The 24,185-nt window shown below is 41.1% G+C and overlaps 1 long non-coding RNA gene across 4 annotated transcripts; it reads left to right on the top strand.

Annotated features, from left to right (window-relative positions):
• The first annotated feature begins 525 nt into the window (after positions 1 to 525).
• On the top strand, positions 526 to 11,541 carry LOC122549593. Of its 4 annotated transcripts, none has more exons than XR_006311600.1 (3): positions 526 to 548; positions 9,345 to 9,538; positions 11,169 to 11,541. It is a non-coding gene; the product is annotated as an uncharacterized LOC122549593 (long non-coding RNA). The 4 variants fall into 4 exon arrangements; XR_006311597.1 differs by lacking the exon at positions 526 to 548 and adding an exon at positions 801 to 830; XR_006311598.1 differs by lacking the exon at positions 526 to 548 and adding an exon at positions 1,309 to 1,344.
• Positions 11,542 to 24,185: the final 12,644 nt, after the last annotated feature.

Genomic DNA, 24,185 nt, shown 5'->3' with positions numbered 1-24,185 from the left:
TGTGCCAATGAAAGTTGAGTTAGCTGTAGTGAACTGGAATGTTAGACTATGGGATAGATTAACAGAGTTAGTTAAAGAGCTATTTCAGAATTCTTAAAATAAGTATGTTCCTCATATAAAAAAAACATTTGAGTGACACCCCACCATGTGTGGTTATCTAAAGAACTGATAGAAACGATATTATTGTTCAAAGCTGAGTAACAGGTCAAATGATTGGTTAGAATATAAAGAATGGCTAAAAGGTTAATTAGGAGAAAGAAATTAAGGTATGAAAGGAAGCTCTTTTAATAAGGAAATGTGTAAGTAAAGTGAGTTTGGCCCTCTGGGGAGTTAATTTGGTCATGAAGTGAATAAATATTTTGCTTTTGTCTTCACTGCATATGTTACTCAAAGATTCCAATAACAACTTAAAATCACAATGTCCAATAAGAGAGAGGAACTTGGTGAAACCACAATCACTAGGGAAGCATTAGTGATAAAACTGATGACACTGAAGGCTGACAAATTATAGACTTCAATCTTCGTTCTTGAAAGGGGTAACTAGTGAGGTAGTTGATGTGTTGCTGTTAAATTTCTAAATTTCTTGTATTCTAGGGAAGTTATATCAGAGTGAAAAGTAACAAGTATAACTTCCTCTATTCAAGAAAGGAAGTAGGCAAAAAACATGAAAACACGAGACCTTGGGCCAGTTAGCTTAATGTCTATCATGTGGAAAGTTTTGTAATTGATTCAGGTAATTGGGTAGAATCAGCATGGTTTTACAAAATGAAAAACACCTTTCACCAATAAATTGGACTTTGAACATGCACTGTGGATGCAGGACGGGATGGGTGAGTCTGTAGACATACTGTAGTTAGATTTCTAGAAGGCATTTGACAAGGTGCCACATAAAGGGTTATTATTCAAAGTAGGATCTTATGGTGAATCTGGTAATGTGTTAGTATGGTTAGAAGATTGACTGGCATGTGGAAAACAGTGATTATGCACAAATAGGCTTTTTTTCTGGTGCAGAGTGTGACAAGTGAAGTCCTTCAGGTGCCTGTCTTAGGGCCATCGATTTTAAACCAATAGCTTAGATGAAGGGAGTGTCAGTGTGGTCGCTAAATTTGCAAATGACACATGATTAGGTAGGAAGAGGATATGAGGATGCTTTGGTCAGATATAGGTAGTTAGAATGAGTGGGCAACTTCGGGCAGATGGAAGATAATCTGGGAAAATGTCATGTTGTTCACTTTGGCAAACTGAATAAGAAAGCAGAATATTACTTAAAGAAGAATGACTTTAGAATTCTGAGGTGCAGAGGGATGAAGGTGTTCTTGTGCAGGAGTCTTTGTTAGTGTACAGGTACAATAAATAGATAAGAATGGTTAATGAGATGAATTGAACATAGTAGTAAGGTAATTTTGCTTCAGATTTATGAAACATTGGTGAGGCCACGTCTTGAAAACAGTGTGCTTGTTATTTAGTCTTATTTAACGAAGGATGTATATATGTTGGAGGTGGATCAGAGGAGCTTTACTCAGTTGAAATTTGGAATAAGCCTGTCATATTATGAGGAAAGGTTGGATAGATTAGATTTGTTTTTTAGCAACTTAGAGTGTGGGATGACTTGATTGAAATATATAAGATCATGAATGGTCTCGACAAAGTGGACATTGTTGTGGTTGTGTTCGCTGAGCTGGGAATTTGTGTTGCAGACGTTTTGTCCCTTGTCTAGGTGACATCCTCAGTGCTTGGGAGCCTCCTGTGAAGCGCTTCTGTGATCTTTCCTCCGGCATTTGTAGTGGTTTGAATCTGCCGCTTCCGGTTGTCAGTTCCAGCTGTCCGTTGCAGTGGTCGGTATATCGGGTCCAGATCGATGTGCTTATTGATTGAATCTGTGGATGAGTGCCATGCCTCTTGGAATTCCCTGCCTGTTCTCTGTTTGGTTTGTCTTATAATTGTAGTGTTGTCCCAGTCGAATTCATGTTGCTTGTCGTGTGTATGTGGCTACTAAAGATAGCTAGTCGTATCATTTTGTGGCTAGTTGGTCTTCATGGATGCGGATCATTAGCTGTCTTCCTGTTTGTCCTATGTAGTGTTTTGTACAGTCTTTGCATGGAATTTTGTACACTACATTGGTTTTGCTCATGCTGGGTATCGGGTCCTTCGTTCTGTTGTATAGGTGTTCTTCTTCCTCTTTTTTGCAGTTCTGGTGTACTGCAGTGTGTTGTGGCTCTTCTGAATAGTGTCTTGATGCAACTTCTTTTGTGTGTTGGGGTGGTTGCTTTCGTAGTTCAAGGCTTGGTCTGTGTGTTTGTGGCTCTCCTGTAGACCTTTGTGGTGAATTCTCCATTCGGTGTTCTCTGTACCATCACATCTAGGAATGGGAGTTGGTTATCCTTTTTCTTCCTCTCTAGTGAATCAGATTCCTGTGAGTGTGGCGTTGATGATCCGGTGTGTGTTCTCTATTTCTGTGTTTTTAATGATTACCAAGGTGTCATCCACAGATCTGACCCAGAGTTTGGGTTGAATTTGCGTTAAGACTGTTTGTTCTAATCTTTGCATTACTGCTTCTGCAGAACAAGATTAGAACAAACAGTCTTAATGCAAATCAGTACATCAGTAATTTGTGCTGTAAAATTCATGGGTCACTCCACAACCTCACCACTCTAACAATTTGTGAAACACTGTCTTAACCCTGTACCCCTTCGAAATGAATGTCAATGTCCAATTTGCTGGATTAATACTGTTTTGATCATTACTGCCATTTAAACTGAACCAGATTATCACTTGTGATACAGCAACACCAAACCGATGTGACTTTTTTTTTGCTCCAGGATTGATATCCTTTAAATATTAGTTGTTGTTTTTAATTAGCTTTGCTGATTTACTTAGCTAATGCAAACATAATTATCTTTTCAGCTTATTGGCTGGCTGGAATGTTTTCTTTAAATGATACTGATTTTTTTTTTAAAGCTTTCAATGTTTGTCACATTTATTAATGTCTCATTCCAAAATGTCAATGGTTAACTTTAACATATGAAACAGTTCTCTCTGAAGCCATACTGATAAATAGATTTAATTCTGTATAAATTGAATAAAAATTTTAAGAGAAGAATTATGAAATTAAGGCAACTTTAGAGGCTATACTTTTGCAGCTGTTCTGAATTCAAAGCTGGTTATATCTGAGAAATAGATTATTAAAAAAAATTACCCCCTACAGATTTTGCATTGAGTTTTTAATATATTTGAATTGCAAAACAGAGGAAGCGTGCTTTGAAAGCGATTTGCCAACCGCCTTCTAAATGTGATTGTAATTTAGAGAGTTTAGTTCAAGAACCTTTATAAATAGGGATAGGAGTAGACCATTTGAGCCTGCTCTATTATTCAATAGTTCTATAGCTGACCTTTCATCTCAACTCTGCATTCTCCCACTATCCCCATATTCCTGGATTCCCTGAGTGTCGAAAAATCTATGAACCTTTGCCCTGAATATATTCATTGACTGAGTTCACGGAGACAGGAAATTCAGAACCATTTGAATGAAGAAATTTCTCCTCATCTCAGCCATAAATTATGAATGGATTATTTTGAGACTACTTGCTCTATACTACTCAATCGGGGGAAACAACACCACAGCATTCCCATTGCCAAGTCCTCAAAAGTTTTGTTTTAATTAGATCACCTCCGATTCTGCAAAAAAATCTCAAATATGGATTCAATCCTCTCAATCTTGCTTCAGTTGAATGAACATTTTTGTTACACTCCTTCTAAGACAAAAATATAATTTCTTTGGTAAAGAAACCAAACCTTTAGTTTGGTTTTTAAAAATGTGATGTGGCAATGCATATATTACTCCCATAACATAAGCAACTCTATATGGACAATAAGGTATTGAAGAAACCATAACAAATTTATTACAGTCAATAATTACATACAAACATTGTCAAGTATTTAATTAGTATATTACGCAAAGCATTATATCCTTATACTTCAAGTGATCCCTGGATAGGATGCTGTATGCAACTATACTTATTGTTTATAGCTGGTAACTGAGACAGGAGCAGGAGAGCTCAACCCCATGGAATGCTGCTCCTGCAATATGTGGAAAATCAGAGACACGTCCAGTGTCCATGGCGATGATGTATGCAGGAAGTGTGTTTAGCTGCAGCTCCTGACTGACTGTATGAAACAGCTGGAACTGCGGATGGACTAACTTTGGAGCATCCATGATACAGATGATATAATGGATAGCACGTTTATTGAACCTTTCACACCCCAAGTAAGGGCTCCAGAAGCAGAAAAGCATTGGGTGACCACCAGAAGGCTAGTAAGTGTGGACAGGTACATGAGATTAGGTTAGTGCAGGAGTCCCCTGTGGTCGTCTCCCTCTCGAACCTTGTTGGATATTGTTGAGGGGAAATCTCCTCCCAGGGGAAAGCAACAACTGCCAGGTTTGTGACATCATGGTCAGCTTTGCTGCACAGCAGGGGAGGAAAAAGACAGGGAGACCTTTTGTGATAGAAACAGGGAACTCGCTGAAAAGGGCAGCTGACAGGTGGTTCTGTGGCAGAAAATGAGATTCTCAAATGGTATGTTGCCTCCCTGGCGTCAGGGTCAGGGATGCCTCAGAGGCTTTAGGATATTCTGAAGGGAGAGGGTGAACAGCCAGCAGTTGTGGTGCATGTTAGTATCAATGACATGAGTTGACAAAAATGAGGTCCTGTAAAAGGAGTTCAGAGAATAAGGTAGTATATTTAGATAGTAGGAAGACTACTAAGGTTGTAATCTCTAGATTACTTCTGGTGCCACGAGCTAGTGAGTATAGAAGTAGAAAGGTAGATCCAAGATGAACACATGGCTAAAGGGATGGTGTCGGGTGAAGGACATTAGATTTTTGGATCCTTCTTCTGAGGAAGGTGGGACTTGTACAAATTGGAAGGATGCACCTGAACCAGAATGGATCCAATATCCTTGCTGGAAGGTTTGCTTGTGCTTTTGGGAGATTTTAAACTAATTCAGCAGGGGATAGGCATAGGGTGGATGTAAAGTCAGGAGCAAGGTCCAATCAGACAAGGATAGAATGTCCAGCATCTGGAGGATGTGAGCACGATAAAGCATACGGGAGGTCCGGAAAGTTAACTTGCATCTATTTTAATGTAAGGAACTTGGCTGATAAGGCAGATCAACTTAAAGCTTGGATCAGCATGTGGGAATAGGATATTGTTGCAACTTCTGAGCCACAGCTGAATGAGAGGCAGGACTGGAAGCTCAACATTTCAGGGTATAGAGGTTTAGGTTGGATGGGATGGGATGGGAGTTGGAGTGACCTAAGTGAAGTGGATGCATTGTATTATTACTAAGGAAAACCATCACTGCAGTCTTGCGGGACGATAGAGGATGTCTGAGAAGGCTGTACAAATGAGGTCATCAGGGGAAAATTTGAAATTTAAAAAGTGGTGATTACTTTGCTGGGATTATACTTTGGCCTCCCAACTGTCAGAGGGAGATTGAGGAACTAACTTTGCTAACATTATCTGGGATTGCCTTAGTGTGAAAAGATTAGATGGGGTCAAATTTTTAAAATGCGTCCAAGAGAGCTTTTGTGCCAGTATGTAAATAGTCCAACTAGAGATTGGGAAATGCTAGATCTAATCCAAGGGAACAAAGCCAGTAAAGTGGTTGAAGTTTCTGAGAGTAAGCATTTTGGGGATAGTGACCATAACTCTAAGTTTCAAAAGCATTATGGCAAGTGATAAGGATAATGCAAAGGTTAGGTGGCTAAACTAGGAGAAGGTCGATTTTCAATATTTCGTCATAGAGTTCCCACAGTGTGAAAGCAGGCCTTTCAGCCCATTGAGTCCATACCAACCCTCCAAAGAGCAGCCCACCCAGAACCTCCCCCCCCCCCCCCCCCCCACTCCGTGTTATCCCTGTAATCCTACATTTACCATAACTAACCCACCTAGCTGACATATCTCTGGACACAATGGACAATTTAGCATAGCCAATCCACCTGACATGTACATTTTTGGACTGTGGGAGGAAACTGGAGCACCTGGAGAAAACCCACGCAGACACAAGGAGAATGTGCAAACTTCACATAGACAGTCGCCCGAGGCTGGAATCGAACCCAGCTCCCTGATGCTATGAGGCAACTTTGCTGCCTCTATTGTTAGCCGGGATCTGGCAAAGATTGATTGGAAGCAGTCACTTGCTTTTTATGTCTATATTTGGAAGGTGGGAATCATCTAAAAGAAGCATAGAGAAAATTCAGGGCCAGTGTGCTCCTCTCAGAGCGAAGGGCAAGGGAAGCTTGAGATGTATCCCGGGGTGCTATGGGAGGCAGGGAAGGAGATTTCTCAGACCCCGGTTGATATTTTTAATATTTTGCTGGCCATGTGAAGTACCAGATGACAGGAAGATAGCTAATGTGGTTCTTTGATCAAGAAGGACAGCAGGGATGAGCCAGAAAATTAGAGCCCAGTAATAGGGTAATTATTGGAAAAAGCGCTGTGGGACAAGATTAGTCAACACTCTCAAAGGCAGAAATTGATCAGGGATAGTTGGTATAGATTTGTTAGAGGGAGATTCTGTCTAACTAATTTAACTGAATTTTTTGAAATGGTGACTAAACATATTGACAAATGTAGTGCAGTTGATGTGGTTTACATAGACTTCAGTAAGACATTTGACAAGGTCCCACATAGAAGACTGGTACAAAGCTGCTCATGGGATCCAAGGAAACTGGATCCAAAATTAGCTTGCAAATAGAAGGCAAAGTGAGATGGTGAAAGTTTGTTTTTATAATTGGAAGCCTGTGACCAGTGGTATATCACAGGGATTGGTGCTGGGAACCTTGCCATTTGTTATATAAATTAATGATTTGGATGCAAATGTTTAAGTTATAATTAGCAGATGTCATGAAAATTGGTGGTGATGTTGATGGTGAGGAGGAGGGTCTCAGGCTACAATCTAATATTGCTTAGCTGACAAATTGGGCAGAGTGATGGCAGATGGAAATTAATCTTGATGTATTTTGGGAGGTCTAATAAAGGAAGGACATAAACAATGAATGGTAGGACCCTTGGGAATACTGAGGAACTAAGGGACCTTGATGTACAAATCTATAGATCCCTGAAGATGCCAGCTCACAGACAGAAAGGTGAAGAAGGCAAAAAGGATGTTTGGCTTAATTAGCCAGGGCATTCTGGTTACCATATTATTGAAGTATGTGATTGCACTGGAGCTGGCACAGAGGAGATTCACCAGGACTTTGCTGGGTATGAAAAGTCTCAGTTAAGAAGAGAGACTGGATAGGCTGGATTTATTTACCTGGAGCAGGAAAGGGATTGGATTGAGATTTGCGAAATTGAGAGGCATAACAAGGTAAATTGTGAAAATCTCTTCCATGTGGCAGATGTGTCTAATGTCAGAAGATATACATTTAAGATGAGGAGTAAGTAGTTTATAGTCGATTTAGGGAAAAAATCTTTTCCTTTCTTCATTGGCGTTGTACAAAAACAAAGCAGTGTGAAAATCTTACCTTGGCACTTAATATCACTGATTTGCGAGTATGTACCATACATCCCTCTCAACCATTTATGTGTGGATTAAGTTGTCATAGTCTTTCCAGACCATAGATTTGCTCTCCTATTAACCTGAGAGCCAAGGGTTGGGATTGAGAAGATGAATCCTTCACGATAACCTCAACTTGTGTTGGGAATTGAACCCATGCTATTAGCATCCAAGTGCTTTGCAAACCAACCATCCAGCCAATTGAGCGAAATCAATCCCTTGTGTGTGGATAGTGAGGTAACAATGTGTTATGGATTATTCTCCACTTAGTGCACATGTTGTCAAACAATATGTCAGTGTACTGTGGCCCACAATCTGTTCTGAGATACTGAATAAACTGGGGAAAAAAAGCAGCAATTATGATAGCAACAGCTGCACTCACTGTATTCTTAAGTCGTTGAGCAATGGGAAATTTGGAGAAGTCATCCATCACAAGGATATAATCCCTTCAAAGCACTGTGAATCATATCCAGAAGATTTGTCGTAATTTTGTGAAAGAGATTCAAAGGCTAGAAAGGCATCTTCATAAGATGTAATAATAAATGGATGAAACCATGATACTGTGCTTAATAATTAATTTCTGTGATATTAGCAGTGCTGGTAAAGCCAGCCTTTTTGACCCATACCTAATTGCCTTTGAAAATATAATGGTGAGCTACCTTCTTGAAATGGAGAAATTCATATTGAATCCCCACGTGCTGTTGGGAAGGAAGTTTCAAAAGTTTGACCTGCAGCAGTGAAAGAATGGCAGTATAGTATCACGTCAGCTTGGTGTGTGGTGTGCAGGTGTGCCTTTGTCCTTCTACATGGTAGTGGTCATCAGCTTGGAAGGTGCTGTTAAAGAAGGCTTGCTGCTGTGTATTCAGTTTATGCCACACTACTGCCACAGTGCACAAGTGGTGGAGGAAGTGCATGTTTATTGTGTTGGATGGGATAAGGTACAGGTGGGCTGATTTGTCCTGGATGCTCCCTCTATCCAGGTAGGTGAACTGCATTCCATCACATTCCTGACTTTGTAGAAGGTGGACCAGCTTTGTAAAGACAGGTGAATTACTTGCTACAGAATTCCCAGCTTCTTACTTTTTCTTGGAGCCACAACAGTCAATTCCCTGGTTGATGGGACCTTCAAAGTTTTGATGTACTTTAAAATGAGAATTGGTAGCAAGCACTTTTCAATGAGCATTGGATGCACTGCTTTTAATAACCATTCACCTCAGACATCTACTCTAAAGAATTCATCAACAAAGTTTGTGGTAAATTTGCCTCTGGAGGATCAGGAAGCACAACAAGCTAACTTAAAGCATTTGAAACAGACATCTTTTAAGTACATTTTGAGCTGTTGTTGACAAGGTGAGTTCTGATGAAATATTAATGTGTACTAGCTGGGATGGGCCACTCACCTCCAGAATGAGCAGAGGGAAAATACATAGTTAACAGCTGCACTTCCCATCGAACAGTTTTTGCCAATATTAATTGAATGTTACCACAATCAGGCTCACAAAGTCTTTTAAATTAGTATCTTAATCTCTTTTTTGTAAATATTGATTCAAAAGCAGTTGCAAATAATTGATGGACATGGATGAAAAATAAATTGTACCTTGGATTTTAGGAAGGATTGACAGTATAGAGAGAATTGAGACAGTTTGACTGACTTACGTTCATACAGACTGAACACTTGATCAACACAAGAGTAGCAGCATAACAGCTAGTCACAGTACAATGACTGTAGGCTATTAAAGGACAATATACTCGAAAATCTAATGTTTTTCCATCTCTGTATAAAGTAATGCAACAAAAATGACCTGCTACAATATGCAAGCTGCAAAATGAAACACTCCAGCTTCCTGATTGCGTGTCATTTGAAGACCTGACTGTAAAGAATATGAATAGGAACCCCATATGAATAGAAATCTGCTTTGAGGGACAACACCAGACTGCAGCAGCTGTCCACAGAATGTGGCTTGAAGCCAGTGGTAAGGTAATAATACAATTAATAGTGTCAATTTTACTCCAGTACTGAGACTGCTGTAATCCGAACAATACACCACGTCAAAACTTATCTATCCTTTCCTGTGTAATTCTATTGTAAATTAACAACATTCTCACCAATTTTGTTTAATAAAATTAAGTTAAAATGTTAAGGATAAAACCAACAAATGTGATGGAGACTAAATAACATTTTAGATTTGTATCAAACGAACATACATCAAAGAACATGTATGTAAGTATCTTCGGTATGGCAAAAGGTTCAAGGTTTGGGGACAGTTGAAGAATTACATCCCATTTCATAGTATCACATGAGATCTCAATACTCTCTATAATCTTTGTATTAGTTCCTCTAAGCTACTCAATAGGTATAATCCACTCAGCTAAGGTGGAGATACTTCTCAAATAAAAATGAAATACTGCAGATGCTGGAAATCTGACACAAAAATAGAAAATATTTTAGAAACTCAGCAAATGTGGCAGCATCTGTGGAGAGAGAAACAGAGTTAATGTTTTAAGCCAGAAATGATTCTTCTTCAGAAGTAGAAATTGCTAAAAGTAATATTAGATTCAAAACATTAAACTCTGTTTCTCTCCCCATAGCTGTTGTCAGACCTGCTGAGTTTTTCTAGTATTTTCCATTTTTATGGAAATCCTTCTATTACTGATTATTTCAGGATGGTGGAATAAAACCTCTACTCTACAGAGGAACATAGGCATGTGGGAACAAGAATAGGTCATTAAGTGCCTCAGGCTTGTCTCACCATTCAGTAAGATCATGGCTGATCTGTGGCCTAACTCAATATATCTGCCCTTTGCCCATAACCCTTAATATATTTTCTTAACAAAACATTATCCAACTCAAATTTAATCTAACAACTGATCTAGCATCAACTGTCATTTGTGGAAGAGAGTTCCCAACCTTTATCACTTTGTCTGTCAAAATGTTTCTGAACATCCCTCCTGGATGATCTGGCCCTAATTTTTAGACCATACCCCCATTTCCGGATCATCAACCAATGAAAATAGTTTATGAACTCTTTTTTTTTTTCTTGTTAATATCTCGATGACTTTGATCAGATCACCACTTTTAAGCTTCTAAAGTCTAGAGAAAACAGGCCCAATTTGCATAATCTCACCCCATTACTTAATCCCTGAAGTTCAGGTATCATTCTGGTAAACCTACATTGTATTTCCTCCAAGGCTAACTTATCTAAGACGTGGCACCCGTGTCTGCTCAAAGTACTCCAAATGGGATCCAACAATGGTTTTGTATAACTGCAGCAAAATGTCTGCCTCCTTATACTCTAGTCATCTAGATGTAAAGGCCAGCGTTTTATTAGCTTTCGCGATTTTTTTTTTCCTGTACCTGGTCACGGCATTTTCATGAACTGTGCACCTGAACCCACAAGTCTCTTTGGGCATTCACTTTATTTAACTTCATACCATTTAGAAAGTACCCTGATCTATTCTCTACGGTCCAAAATAGATAGCCACACACGTGATCACGTTGAACTCCATCTGCAACAGTTTTAACCATTCACCTTGTCAATCAATGTACCTTTGTAATTTTATGCTATTATCTACACTATCTGCAGTGCCACCTAACTTTTTGTTTTCAGGAAATTTGGAGAGAAGATTTACTATGCCGTTTTTCAAGTCATTAATAAATAATGTGAATAATTGAGGCCCTAACACAGATCCTATGGGACACCACTAGTCAAATCATGCCAATTTGAATACCTACCCATTATCCCTACTTCCTTTCACTTTCTAAATCCCCACATGGTTGCATTTATAAAATACTTTTGAGCTGCAGGGTGGCAGCAGACAACTGCATTGCAGTCAGCAGGGAGGGTGACAATGAGTGGCTGACAATCTGGTTAAAGATTTCTCACAGATGAAGCCCAGGAGCAGCCTCTGTAATCTGCCTCCTGAGGAACTGAAGTCACATTGAAGATGTTCAACAAAATTAAAGTAGTTATTGCTGTGCTCCTTTTTTGTTATTACTTGCATGAACTCACTCAAATTGAAAAGTGGCATTCTTACAAAACACGTTTAAAGTCAGTTGACATGTGTTTGGACCTTACAGAAAACAAAAACTATGGAATATTATATAAAACCAATAAAAACTGTGGATGCTGTAAATTAGACGTTTTCCAGCAATATCTGTTTTTATTAGGGAATATTATTCATTTTTTTTCCTGAATTTCTTGGTAATGGTTATTAAAAGTTTTACAAAATGCATAGAAAAGTGAAATCAGGAAATTCTTTGCATGCAATATTTCCATGACATTGCCCTTTCTGGCAGTGTGACTGTTGCACACATATCAGCACACGTTGAAGTTTAATGACCTGAATAAGAGATTTATAAATAACCGTACAGCTATCTCAATGGAATGCCAATAATTAGTCATCAAGCCAAGAAGGGAACGAGTGAAGTAAAAACAGAAATTGCAGCAAATGCTCAGCAGATTTGGCAGCATCTGTGGTGAGAGGAAAGGAAGTAATAGCTGAAATCCTCTTTTGTGAGATAAAATGTGGAGGTGGTCTTAAGGGTGGGAGGGATTTCTATCCAGGTGGCTAAAGTTTGATCGTACAACTACATTCTTCTCAGCTCATTGAATATTCAGGTGTTAGAGATACTATAAACTGGGATGAAGTATACGTTTTTGCCAACCGTATAATCTGCTTTTTTCTGTTCTGTGCTCAGAAATTCTCTTGCACCCTAGGCATATGTCTGTTTTCATAAAATGTATCATGTATTACTCAGATTGCTTAGCTGATGAATGGAGTGAGTTGCAGAGTTATATGGACCGTGAGTGGCCCAGATTCTATTCCTAGATGATACTTTAGCTGAACGCAACAGGATGACAGTAGAGATACTACAGTTAGTTGATTCACTTTGGGAACTCCAGATTAACAACAACAATATTCGATCCATGATTCAAGAATCTCCTGTTGAGGATTCTGGGTGGAGGATGGGAAAACATTCAGGCTGTAACAGGCTGCTCTTTTTTTTTGAGGTATTTTAGGTGTTGGAGGTGATTTCCTTGAATTCCAGGAGCAGCAATTACTTTTTTTATGCTGTTGCATTGTTTTGGAACTTTAGAAAAAAAAAAGTCAAAACAATGGCACTTTTAAAAGGGAGAAGGACAGACAATAGGCAGCACATGGTCAGGTCAGTGCAGGAGAGGGAGAGGGAGAGAGAGCGAGAGAGGGAGAAACCCACACTGCTAACTAACACAACAGTGAACCAGCATAGTTACTGCCTTTGCTGTTTGAATTCATCTAATGCAGGACATCGGAGTGCATCTAGGAAAACTTAACAAACAGTGAAATTCACAACTGATCTTGGAGGAATCTGGTTAGGAGAGGTGTCAGCACAGAAACAGATAAGTGAATAGTTTTTAGTCTAGTCTTGCTGTAAATCTAAAATACTGAATAGAGGGAATTCTTTCTTGATTTATGTTTTATTGAGATATGTCTCTTGATTAAACTTAAAAATATAAGCCATAAGTATTAAGTTAGCCTGGAACAGTGTTTGTAGAGGTTGTGAATCCTATCAGGTTGAATGGATCAGTTGGAACGACAGAGGCAATGATGCAGTTATAGGAAGAGAGAAAAGTCACAGATAAAGTCATAGATGGATTAACTCCAGGAAAGGGAACAGAGGTAGGCAGGTCATGCAGGAGTCTTCTGTGGCTATCCCGTTTTCAAATAAGTATGCTGTTTTGGAAAATGGAGGGGGTAATGGATTCTCAGGGGAATATAGCATGAACAGACAAGTTTCTGGTATCTAGACTGGCTCTAATGCAATGATGGGTATGTCGGGTTCCAAGAGATCAATTGTGTTAGGGCACTTTCTAGTCTGAGACATTTCTGTGGACAGCAACGAAAAATCAGAATGGTGTGTTTCCTCCCTGGTGCCAGGATCTAGGATGTCTGAGGGTACGGAATGTTCTCAAGGGGGAAAGGGCCCAGCAGGAGGTCATTGTACAAATTGGAACCAATGACATAGGAAGATAAAAGGATGAGATCCTGAAGGGAGAGTATTGAGAGTTAGGCAGGAATTTAAAAAGGAGGTCCCTGAGAGTAGTAATATCTGGATTACTCCCAGTGCTCTGAGCTAGTAAGGAATAGGAGGATACAGCAGATGAATGCATAGCTGACGAGCTGGCATATGGGAGAAGTATTCACATTTTTTGGATCATTGAAATCTCTTCTGGGGTAGAAGTGACCTGTACAAGAAGAACAGATTGCACCTGAATTGGAAGGGGACTAATATACTGGCTAGAGCTGCTTGGGAGGTTTTCAACTCATAAGGTGGGGGTTGGGGGTGTGGGACCCAGGGAGACAGTGACGAAAGAGATCAATCTGAGACTGGTATAGGTGAGAAAAGAAGTGAGTCAAACAGTCAGGACAGGCAAGAACAAAGCAGAGAACAAGGTAGGACTGATAAATTCAAACTGCATTTATTTCAATGCAAGAGGCCTAACAGGGAAGGCAGATGAGCTCAGGGAATGGTTAGGAACTGGGACTGGGACTGGGACATCATAGCAATTACAGAAACATGGCGCAGGGATGGATAGGACTGGCAGCTTAATGTTCCAGGGTAGAAATGCTACAGGAAGTTCAGAAAGGGAGGCAAGACAGGAGGAGGAGTGGTGTTTTTGATAAGCGAGGATATCTGAGGGAGGATAATCCTGGAAATGCATCCAGGGAAGTTATTTGAGTGGAACTGAGAAATAAGAAAGGGATGATCACCTTATTCTCTCCGTAGTTACCCTTTTGTCTTATAGACCCCATAATAGTCATTGGGAAATTGAGAAACAAATTTGTAAGGAGATTTCTGTTAACTTTCAGAATAATAGGATGATTATGGTCAGGGATTTTAACTTTCCAAACATAGACTGGGACTGCCATAGTGTTAAGGATTTAGATGGAAAGGAATTTGTTAAATGTGTACAAGAGAATTTTCTGATTCAGTATGTGGATGTACCTACTAGTGGAGGTGCAAATCTTGACCTACTCTTGGGAAATAAGGCAGGGCAGGTGACTGAGGTGTCAGTGGGGGAGCACTTTGGGGCCAGCGACCATAATTCTATTTGTTTCAAAATAGTGATGGAAAAGGATAGACCAGATCTAAAAGTTGAAATTCTAAATTGGAGGAAGGCTAATTTTGATGGTATTAGGCAAGAACTTTCAAAAGTTGATTGGGGGCAGATGTTCACAGGTAAAGGGACGGCCAGAAAATAGGAAGCCTTCAGAAATGAGATAACGAGGGTGCAGAGACAGTATATTCCTGTTCAGGTGAAAGGAAAGGCCGGTAGGTGTAGGGAATGCTGGATGACTAGAGAAATTGAGGGTTTGGTTAAGAAAAAGGAATCATATGTCAGGTATAGTCAGGATAGATTGAGTGAATCCTTAGAGTATAAAGGCAGTAGAAGTATACTTAAGAGGGAAATCAGGAGGGCAAAAAGGGGACATGAAATACTTTGGCAAATAAGGTTAAAGAGAATCAAAAGGGCTTTTACAAATATATTAAGGACAAAAGGGTAACTACGGAGAAAATAAGGCCCCTCCAAGATCAACAGGGCAGCCTTTGTGTGGAGCCGCAGGAGATGAGGGAGATACGAAGTGAATATTTTGCATCAGTGTTTACTGTGAAGGACATGGAAGATCTCGAATGTAGGGAAATAGATGGTGACATCTTGAAAAATGTTCATATTATAGAGGAGGAAGTGCTGGGTGTCTTGAAACGCATAAAAGTGGATAAATCCACAGGACCTGAACAGGTGTACCCTAGAACTCCGTGGAAGTCGAGCGAAGTGATTGCTGGGCCCCTTGCTGTGATATGAAGGTGCCAGAAGACTGAAGATTGGCAAACGTGGTGTCACTGTTTAAGAAGGGCGGTAAGGACAAGCCAGGGAACTATAGACCAGTGAGCCTGACGTCGGTGGTGGGCAAGTTGTTGGAGGGAATTCTGAGGGACAGGATGTACATGTATTTGGAAAGGCAAGGACTGATTAGGGATAGTCAACATGGCTTTGTACATGGAAAATCATGACTCACAAACTTGATTGAGTTTTTTGAGAAGTAACAAAGAGGATTGATGAGGGCACAGCGGTGGACGTGATCTATATGGATTTCAGTAAGGCGTTCGGCAAGGTTCCCCATGGGAGACTGAAGAGCAACATTAGATCTCATGGAATGCAGGGAGAACTAATGATTTGGATACAGAACTGGCTCAAAGGTAGAAGACAGAGGGTGGTGGTGGAGGGTTGTTTTTCAGACTGGAGGCCTGTGACCAGTGGAGTGCCACAAGGATCGGTGCTGGGTCCACTACTTTTTATCATTTATGGAAATGATTTGGAAGTAAGCACAAGAGGTGTAGTTAGTAAGTTTGCAGATGACACCAAAATTGGAGTTGTAGTGGACAGCGAAGAAGGTTACCTCAGATTGATCAGATGGGCTAAATGGGCTGAGAAGTGTCAGATGGAGTTTAATTTAGATAAATGCAAGGTGCTGCATTTTGGGAAAGCAAATATTAGCTGGACTTATACACTTACTGGGAAGATCCTAGGGAGTATTGCTGAACAAAGAGACCTTGGAGAGCAGGTTCATAGCTCCTTGAAAGTGGAGTTGCAGATAGATATGACCATGAAGAAGGCATTTGGTATGCTTTCCTTTATTGGTCAGAGTATTAAGTATAGGATTTAGGAGGTCATGTTGCGGCTGTACAGGACATTGTTTAAGCCACTTTTGGAACACTGCATGCAATTCTGGTCTCCTTCCTATCTGAAGAATGTTGTGAAACGTGAAAGGATGTTGCCAGGGTTGGAGGATTTGAGCTATAGGGAGTGGCTGAACAGGCTGGGGCTATTTTCCCTGGACCGTCGGAGGCTGAGGGGTGACCTTTATAGAAGCTTACAAAATTATGAGGGGCATGGATAGGGTAAATAGATAAAGTCTCTTCCCTGGAGTTTGGGAGTCCAGGACTAGATGGCATAGGTTTAGGGTGAGAGGGGAAAGATATAAAAGAGACCTAAGGGACAACTTTTTCACTGAGGATGGTATGTGTATGGCAAGAGCTGCTAGAGGAAGTGGTGGAGGCTGGTACAATTGCAACATTTAAAAGACATCTGGATGGGTATATGAATAGGAAGGGTTTGGAGAGTTATGAGCTGGGTGCTGGTAGGTGGGACTAGATTGGGGTGGGATATCTGGTCAGCATGGATAGGTTGGACCAAAGGGTGTGTTTCTGTGCTGTACATCTCTATGACTCTGTGACTCTAAGTCATCTGCATATGTGAAGCAGGTTTAGCTGCCAGACTATTTCTGGTAAATTGGCTTTGGGACTGGAACATTATATATACACATACACTAAGGTGCATTGCAGTAACTGACTCATGTTATAACAACCCTTTCAAAACCTGTTATATCTACTACCAAGAGGGACCACAGCAAATCTAAGTTCCATTCTTGCCTCCCACACTATTCTAACCTGGATATCCATGATCATTCCTTCTCAATCATTGAGACAATATCGTGGATTTTCCAATCTAATGTCATTGGCTGACCTCATTCCAATCACTACAGGGCACTCTTTAAAGGAGAAGAGAGATGCGGAGATTTTAATGGAATTAATCTCTGAGATTGTTACTTAGGAAGGGGGAAGCCAGAGTAGGGTGAAGCAAGGGTGAAGACTGAGAATGTACGGGAGACCAGAATTGGAGATGTGCAGAGGTCTGGGAAAGTTCTAAAGGTTGAAAGAGATTGCAGAGGAACTAGAAGGGTTTAATGACATGACAAACTTCTGCAGAAGAAGGAGGATCTTAAAACGATATCAGAGCTGTGTCCCAGGCTTCAGAAACTAAGGACATCCTAATTATCAAGGATTAACAGCAGTGAGTAATTCAGTTGAGCATTGAGTCACTGAGATCTACTGGTTTATTTCATTTTCATCTGTCGATTGTACAGCCTCCAATTAATTGTGTGGGCTCCTGTCATATGTAAGCTGAGGTAATGTCATGTGGCTTGACCCAGTTTTGAATTTATACTTGACTGTATAATGTTTCAAACCTCATGTATATAGCTGCCTCTTCCTACGTTTTCATACATCGTACTCCGTTAAGTTTGCAAGTGAGCTTATGGTGACTGATCCTCACGGATTTCACAGAACCCCCCTATAACTGAGGTGGTTGTCCTATTTCCCAGGCAGCTCATTGCTAGAGCCCCATCTTTCCCATACTTTGGAGGCAGTGACTCGGATAACAGTCGTGAGTCTCTTCTTGCATTCTGAAGAGCCTCAATTTTCATGGGTGCACAGTACCCTTTTGTGTTAGACTTTGTCTTCTCGGTGGCTTATTGTCACAGTCCACTCTCCCCACCCACTGATACCACCCCACCCATATCATGGTCATGACAGCAGACCATTCCTACAGACACCTCCCCTTCCCTCATTGAAGTGCTGTTTTTATTTCCACCCTGGACGGATTGCTGACGGGCTTTCTCCTGAAGATAGGATCCTATCAGACCAAACCGGGCAGCAGGTATCTCTGACAGTTCCACAGTTCCAAAGGCTTTGACGTTCTTCCTCAAGTGTGGTACTTAGAATTGGATGCTGTACTCTGAGACCTAATCACCTACAAGCACTCCATCTCAACATTCTAACACTAATAATGACCTAGCAGGGAAAAAGCAGAAAAACCTGCAAATGATGCACATACCAAAGTCACCCATCTTGTGACCCTCAAATTGGAGCTCAAGTTCTTTAATTTCTGAGTAATGCTGTCTGTTATACTGCTTTTACCCTCTGGGAAAGAACAGCATTATTTTTAGGGAAAAGAAATGTGTTTATACAATAGTTGTTTATGTATTAGATAACTCCATAGTGCTTTACATGAATGAAGTTAATTTCAAAATTGCAATTTGTGTTGAAAGGAAAAATGGCAGTGATTTTACACATAGTGTGGTTCAACAAACAGCAATAAGTTGAGGGCATTTTGTGTTACAAAACACACCAAAGCACTTCTCAGACATATGTTGACATGGAGTCAAAAAAACAACCTTAGAAGAAGTTATCAAATATTTGTTCAAAGAGGTTGACTTTAGGGCAGGACATGCATCCACAAAGGCTGGTAACCTATCACCAAATCACCCTTTATTTACATATGTATAACACAAGACAGCTAGCTCAGAGCCAATTCTTAAAGTGAGCAGAATGCTTGACGCTCCTGTTTTTTTTTTTTAGTTTTTTTTCTTCTTTTTTTTTGTTGTTTTGTGTGTGTGTGTGTGTGTGTGTGTGTATGCAGCTGTGAGACACAGTGAAAGACACAAGGTGTACGAATCTTTATTCAAATTTCCACCACCAGGAAGAAAGGAAACACCTGAGTGGCCAGTGACAAGCAGTGCCCTTCACATCAAAGGGCAATGCTGCATGATTAAACAGTGAAGGGGAGGGCAGGGGTTAAATCAAAATAGAGTTGGAGGGGGAAATAATGCACTCTACTCCCTGCAGCACCCACCTCCCCCTGAACAACTCCAGGGTGTTGGTGGAGACCGCGTGCTCCTTCACGCACCTGTTTATATCTGTCAGCCAGGGCTCCCTGATTGGATCAAGTTAACAGACTCAATCAGGGAACTCATATTCTATGTTAGTGGGTGACAGCAATGAGGGCAGATGTTCTAAGCAATAGGCAGAGTGGTAAGTATAGGTTTTGGTGGGAGGTGGGTACAGTAGCAGAGGTACAGTGAGTGTGGGGGATTGGGGAGAAGATAGTGGCACATACACTGGCAGAGTGGAGAAGGTAATTGGTCTTGTTTATACAAAGTTTTAACCAAGGTGGTAATCTCAGATCCAGTTGGTATGGTCTGGTGCCATGGCCTCCACTGTAGATTCTAGGGGAATCTCATCCAGCAGGACCTCCAGGTCTTTATCCAGAAAGCTGAGATGCTGATATCCCCCTGCCTGCCACATCTTCGATTACAGTGCTTGCCCGGGTGCACAAAGGGCTTTTAAAGGTGGCACAGGTGTAAGGAACATCAGGCAATTCTGGATACTTGCTGAATGGCGAATTGTTCCAGAAATAGCACATGGTAAGGTGAGTAGAAATCAGATGTGAAAGATGCCATGGGCGGGGGGGGCGGGGGTGGAAATAAGTTATTAACAAAGTGAATTTGGTAACATACGACAAAAGAACTCACTACGTTTTGTGGCAACAAAGCTTCCAAAAAACTCAGCACAATTCAAATTTACCTAAAAACACAAGATTCAGCCCAAGGCTTTTTCTGACAACTGTCTCCCTTCCGCACTGATATGCTTGACACGAATAAGTCTACTTTTTATCTGTCCTTCTAACCTGTTTAGGCAGGACACATCTATTAATGTGCCGCACAATGACATTACATTGTAAATTCCAGGATATTGTCTCAGTGATAGAGAAGGAATGATCATGTCTATCCAGATTAGGATATGGGATCTTTAACATAGACACCACTAATCCTGCATGCCCTCTGGTTGCCTAATTAGGACTTGCCCCCTCCTCAAGGAAAGTATCAGCTGTGCCAAGCACTTGGTTTTGTCAGAATTGGAATGGTCCCATTATAAAAATGTACTTGACCAACTGGAAATTTTGTATAAATACTGATCAGAGATTCTGAAACCCAAATTGTTTGACTGACAGGTACAATTTCACTCTTTTTTTCAAAGGAAAGACTGTACGTTTAACATATTTACCATTGAAGTTCCATAACATCCTGGAGTGTATTTTCTGAAATGCACTCCAGAAATTTTCGGAACGATACTCTTAGCAGTTGAATTGCAATAAAGTTCCATTGCTGCATTAGGAATTGGAAATCTGTAATGCTTGGATATCAGGATATAATTTGATAGAACAAAATCCAAAGATGTGCAGGTTAGGCGAATTGGCCATGCTAAATTGTTCAGGGATGTGGAGGTTAGATGCATTAGTCAGGGGTAAAATGTAGAGTGGTAGGGCAGGGGAATGGGTCTGGGTGGGTTACTCTTTGGAGGGTGGTGTGGACTTGTTGGGCCAAATGGCCCGTTTCCACACTGTAGGGATCCTATGATTCTATGATTCATCTCCTTTAACACCTTATACCTTCTCTCATTCCAGGAGGAAAGCAGCCTACAGTACAGTAAGAAAAATCAGGATAGTTGGTGGGCTGCCTGACATTTGGCTTCTTACCCTTTCTAAGATGGGCATTCTGACACTATCTGCTCTGAGCAGAACTTGGACTTGTATTAGAGGATACTCTTGACTCACTGCTGGGAACCCCAATTGAAGGCTACCCCTTCCCCTTGACTGAGGCTTGCTGACTACCATGACAAACGCCTGATGTGCCTGCACTAATCAGCACAGAAATACTGCAGGAGTGTGAGACTGGTAATTATGGCTGAGGTTATAAAGAGTGAAAAGGTAATGCAAGGCAGAGATTCTGTGAGCATCCAGGTAGGCTCAGAGTGATTGAGTACTATGATAGCATGCAAAAAGATTGGTGATGCAGTCCCTGACCTGTCTGCAATGTGTCCTTGCTGCAGCATCACAATGATCAACACTGGTGCAGTTCAAGGTGCAGCATTGAAGTAGTGAAGCATCCTGTAAAGGGACTGGAGATATATTATGAGGGTAGCACATGTCAGATGCCAATGTTCCTGGATGAGAGATGCATGTGGTCCGTGTCCATGGAGTTTGCCTTGAGATGCTAGCAGCTAGTTTCCAATGCAGAGGCTATTTGGAGCAAGCAGTGAGATGAATCTGCCAAGTGCTCATTCAAGTTTCCTTTTTGAGTTTTCCCAACATCGAGCTTGTTTGACAACTTTAGCAAGACTGAATATTCATGAGGCAAGTTGCGTCATTAACAGGGCATTTAACAAGTGTTAATCACTGTCAATTTGTATCTCACCACTGCCTAGTGAGAATCTTGCTTTGCTGCTTGTGGAAAGTATAAAAGATGGTGTGAGTTACTTCGGTTGAGATGGGCATTGATGTTCAATTCTGCCACATATGTCACCACAGCCCACATCACTCAGACCCCTACAGGACTCCACCCATAGCCTGAACCTTCCAGTCAGTTGTAAAGAGGATTGTTACCCTTTTATATTGAAGCAGCCAGGAACGCCCCTCCCAGTGGTAGTAAGGACTAGTATTTGATGGAGGCGAAAGTGAGGACTACAGACGCTGGAGATTAGGGTCAAGATTGGAGTGGTGCTGGAAATGCACAGCAGGTCAGGCAGCATAAAGGAGCAGGAAAATCGACATTTCGGGCAGGAGACCCTCATCAGGAATGAGGCTGATGAAAGGCTCCTGCCTGAAATGTCAATTTCCCTCCTCCTCAGATGCTGCCTGACCTGCTGTGCATTTCCAGCACCACTCCAATCTTGACTCTATCGTTTGATGGAACCCAACAAAAGAAAGTGATCAGACGGAGATGTTGCAAAGTCATATCACTCTTGAGATTATTAGATCAAGGCCAATGGAAATTCTGCAGTAGTGGAATAAACATGGCTGTCTTCATCCTTCCTCCCCCTCCACTTCACCTCCTGGTCCCAATTACAGGTATTTCTTCTGTAACACAGTGGTTGTGTTCTTGTGCAACCCCACATTGTAGAACAATCATGCTTTAGAAACAGTGCTTAAAATGTTGGCGTTGTAATCGCGTTAAAACCAACACATGTTTTATAAGTTCACACTTTAGAAACAATTTCCCTAATTCGTCAATCGCGTTATAGTGAATTTGCATGAACAAAACACACATTATAGCAGAACAACCTTCTCCTCTTTCAGCATATTGTATGCCTAAATCATAGGCGCTGAATAGATCTGTGAGTAACGGTGTGGCCACTGGAATATTAGCCCATGTTTACACACTGACAAGACCTTAGTGGGACCATTGGAATCGGCTCCCACGGACCCATTTCTGATTAATCAATCTTTTCAGCCTATCTGGCTTTCAGGAAGTTGCAGTTCTTCTCCAGGTCTCAGTAGTGGCAAATACTTTAATGGTTTTTGCTATTGACACTGGAAGATCAGGGTCATTAGTGGATGATATTTGTTCTAGAGCATGGATTGTGAACAATTGTCAAGTTTCTTCCAACTATTTGGAAAAGTGCATGAAGTCTGTGTTTTTCTCTTTGTCGTCTTTCTTGTAAAACATCAGCCCTCAAAGTCAAATTTAAACATAATTCTTTGTACTCACACTGCACCACAAGATAATTCTTCAGTATAAAGGCTTTCAGTAGTTATGGAAAAGGGCAAGGAAGAATTGAAGTATTAACTAAGGGAGTTTAACCTTTTCACTGAAGTGAAATATAAGGTCTACAACTTTTGAGCATTGCATTGAAATGTTAGCTGAAATCTTACATTTGTATGTTGAGAGGGGATCTTATGATCTTACTGCACTGAAAATGTTGACACCAACCTGAGATCAGGGATAAATGGTTAGATCTCCACACTTATTCAGGCAGGTATGGTGGAGGGTGGTGGCAGGTGGGGAGTTACTGTGGATTTCAATAACCCTGTGGTTTGCCACTAGCTGCCTCCAGGGAGCCAATAATTTTCCGTGAGGTGGGAAAGGTCACTCTAATAGTGGAATGGCCCTTATTCCATTGGAAAATGGACTGTACTTAGGCCCTAATGTCACTGCCAACCTTCTTACTTGCACATCTGGGGAAGATTTCCTCGCAGGTAGAAACGTTGTCCTCTGTGACTCCTCCCTATTTTCCTGGCTCCTCCTGACTCTGACCCCATTCTCATGGGGCTGAGAAGGTTTAGTACAACATTTCAGGTTAGTAAACTACCTGGAAAATGCTTGTAATGTGAGAAAGGGATAGGAGAAGAGGAGGAAAGAACAAACGTAAAGATATTGTGGGGGCCAGGAATGACCATATAACAAAAAGTTGGGTGATGATCAGACCAAAAAAAGGAAACTATGCATCTGGTAGTCAGGCAAAATCATTATCAGGAAGGACATTACGGAGAAAAAAAGATGGGTGCAGTGGTTATGATTTAAAGTGGATTAACTCAGTGTACAGTCCAGAAGGTGAATTCTCCTGAGATCTTTTGAAAGGTCCCATTTTGTTACAAGGCAAAGGTAATGAATCCCAAAGAATAGAAATCAGAACTCTGCTTCCAATTGGAACAGAAAGGGGGTGAATTTCTCTGAATACTTCAAATGCCTCAAGTCCCTGTTATATCTCTGTCCTCTCACTTTAAACTTCTACCCTCTAGTTTTGGACTCCCTTACCCTACAAAATGACCTTGGCTCCTCACCCTATCCATGCTCCTCATGATTTTCTAAACCTCTACAAGGCAACCTTTCAGCTTTTGATGGTCTAGGGAAAAGAGTCGAGAGTGTGGTGCTGGAAAAGCACAGCAGGTCAGGCAGCATCGGAGGAGCAGGAGAATTGACATTTCAGGCAAGAGCCCTTCATCAGGAATGAGGCTGTGAGCTGAGGTGAGATAAATGGTAGGGGGGTGGGACTGTGGGGGAAGGTGGCTGAGAGTGCAATAGGTAGATGGAAGTGGGGGTAAATGTGACAGGTTGGAGAGGACGGTGGATCAGATAGATGGGAAGGAAGATGGACAGGTAGGACAGGTCATGAGGGAGGTGCC

The sequence above is a fragment of the Chiloscyllium plagiosum genome, chromosome 4, assembly GCF_004010195.1.
Source record: "Chiloscyllium plagiosum isolate BGI_BamShark_2017 chromosome 4, ASM401019v2, whole genome shotgun sequence".
NCBI classification, from domain to species: domain Eukaryota; kingdom Metazoa; phylum Chordata; class Chondrichthyes; order Orectolobiformes; family Hemiscylliidae; genus Chiloscyllium; species Chiloscyllium plagiosum.
The sequence above is the reverse complement of the archived record's forward strand: the minus strand, read 5'-3'. Positions and strand labels throughout refer to the sequence as shown.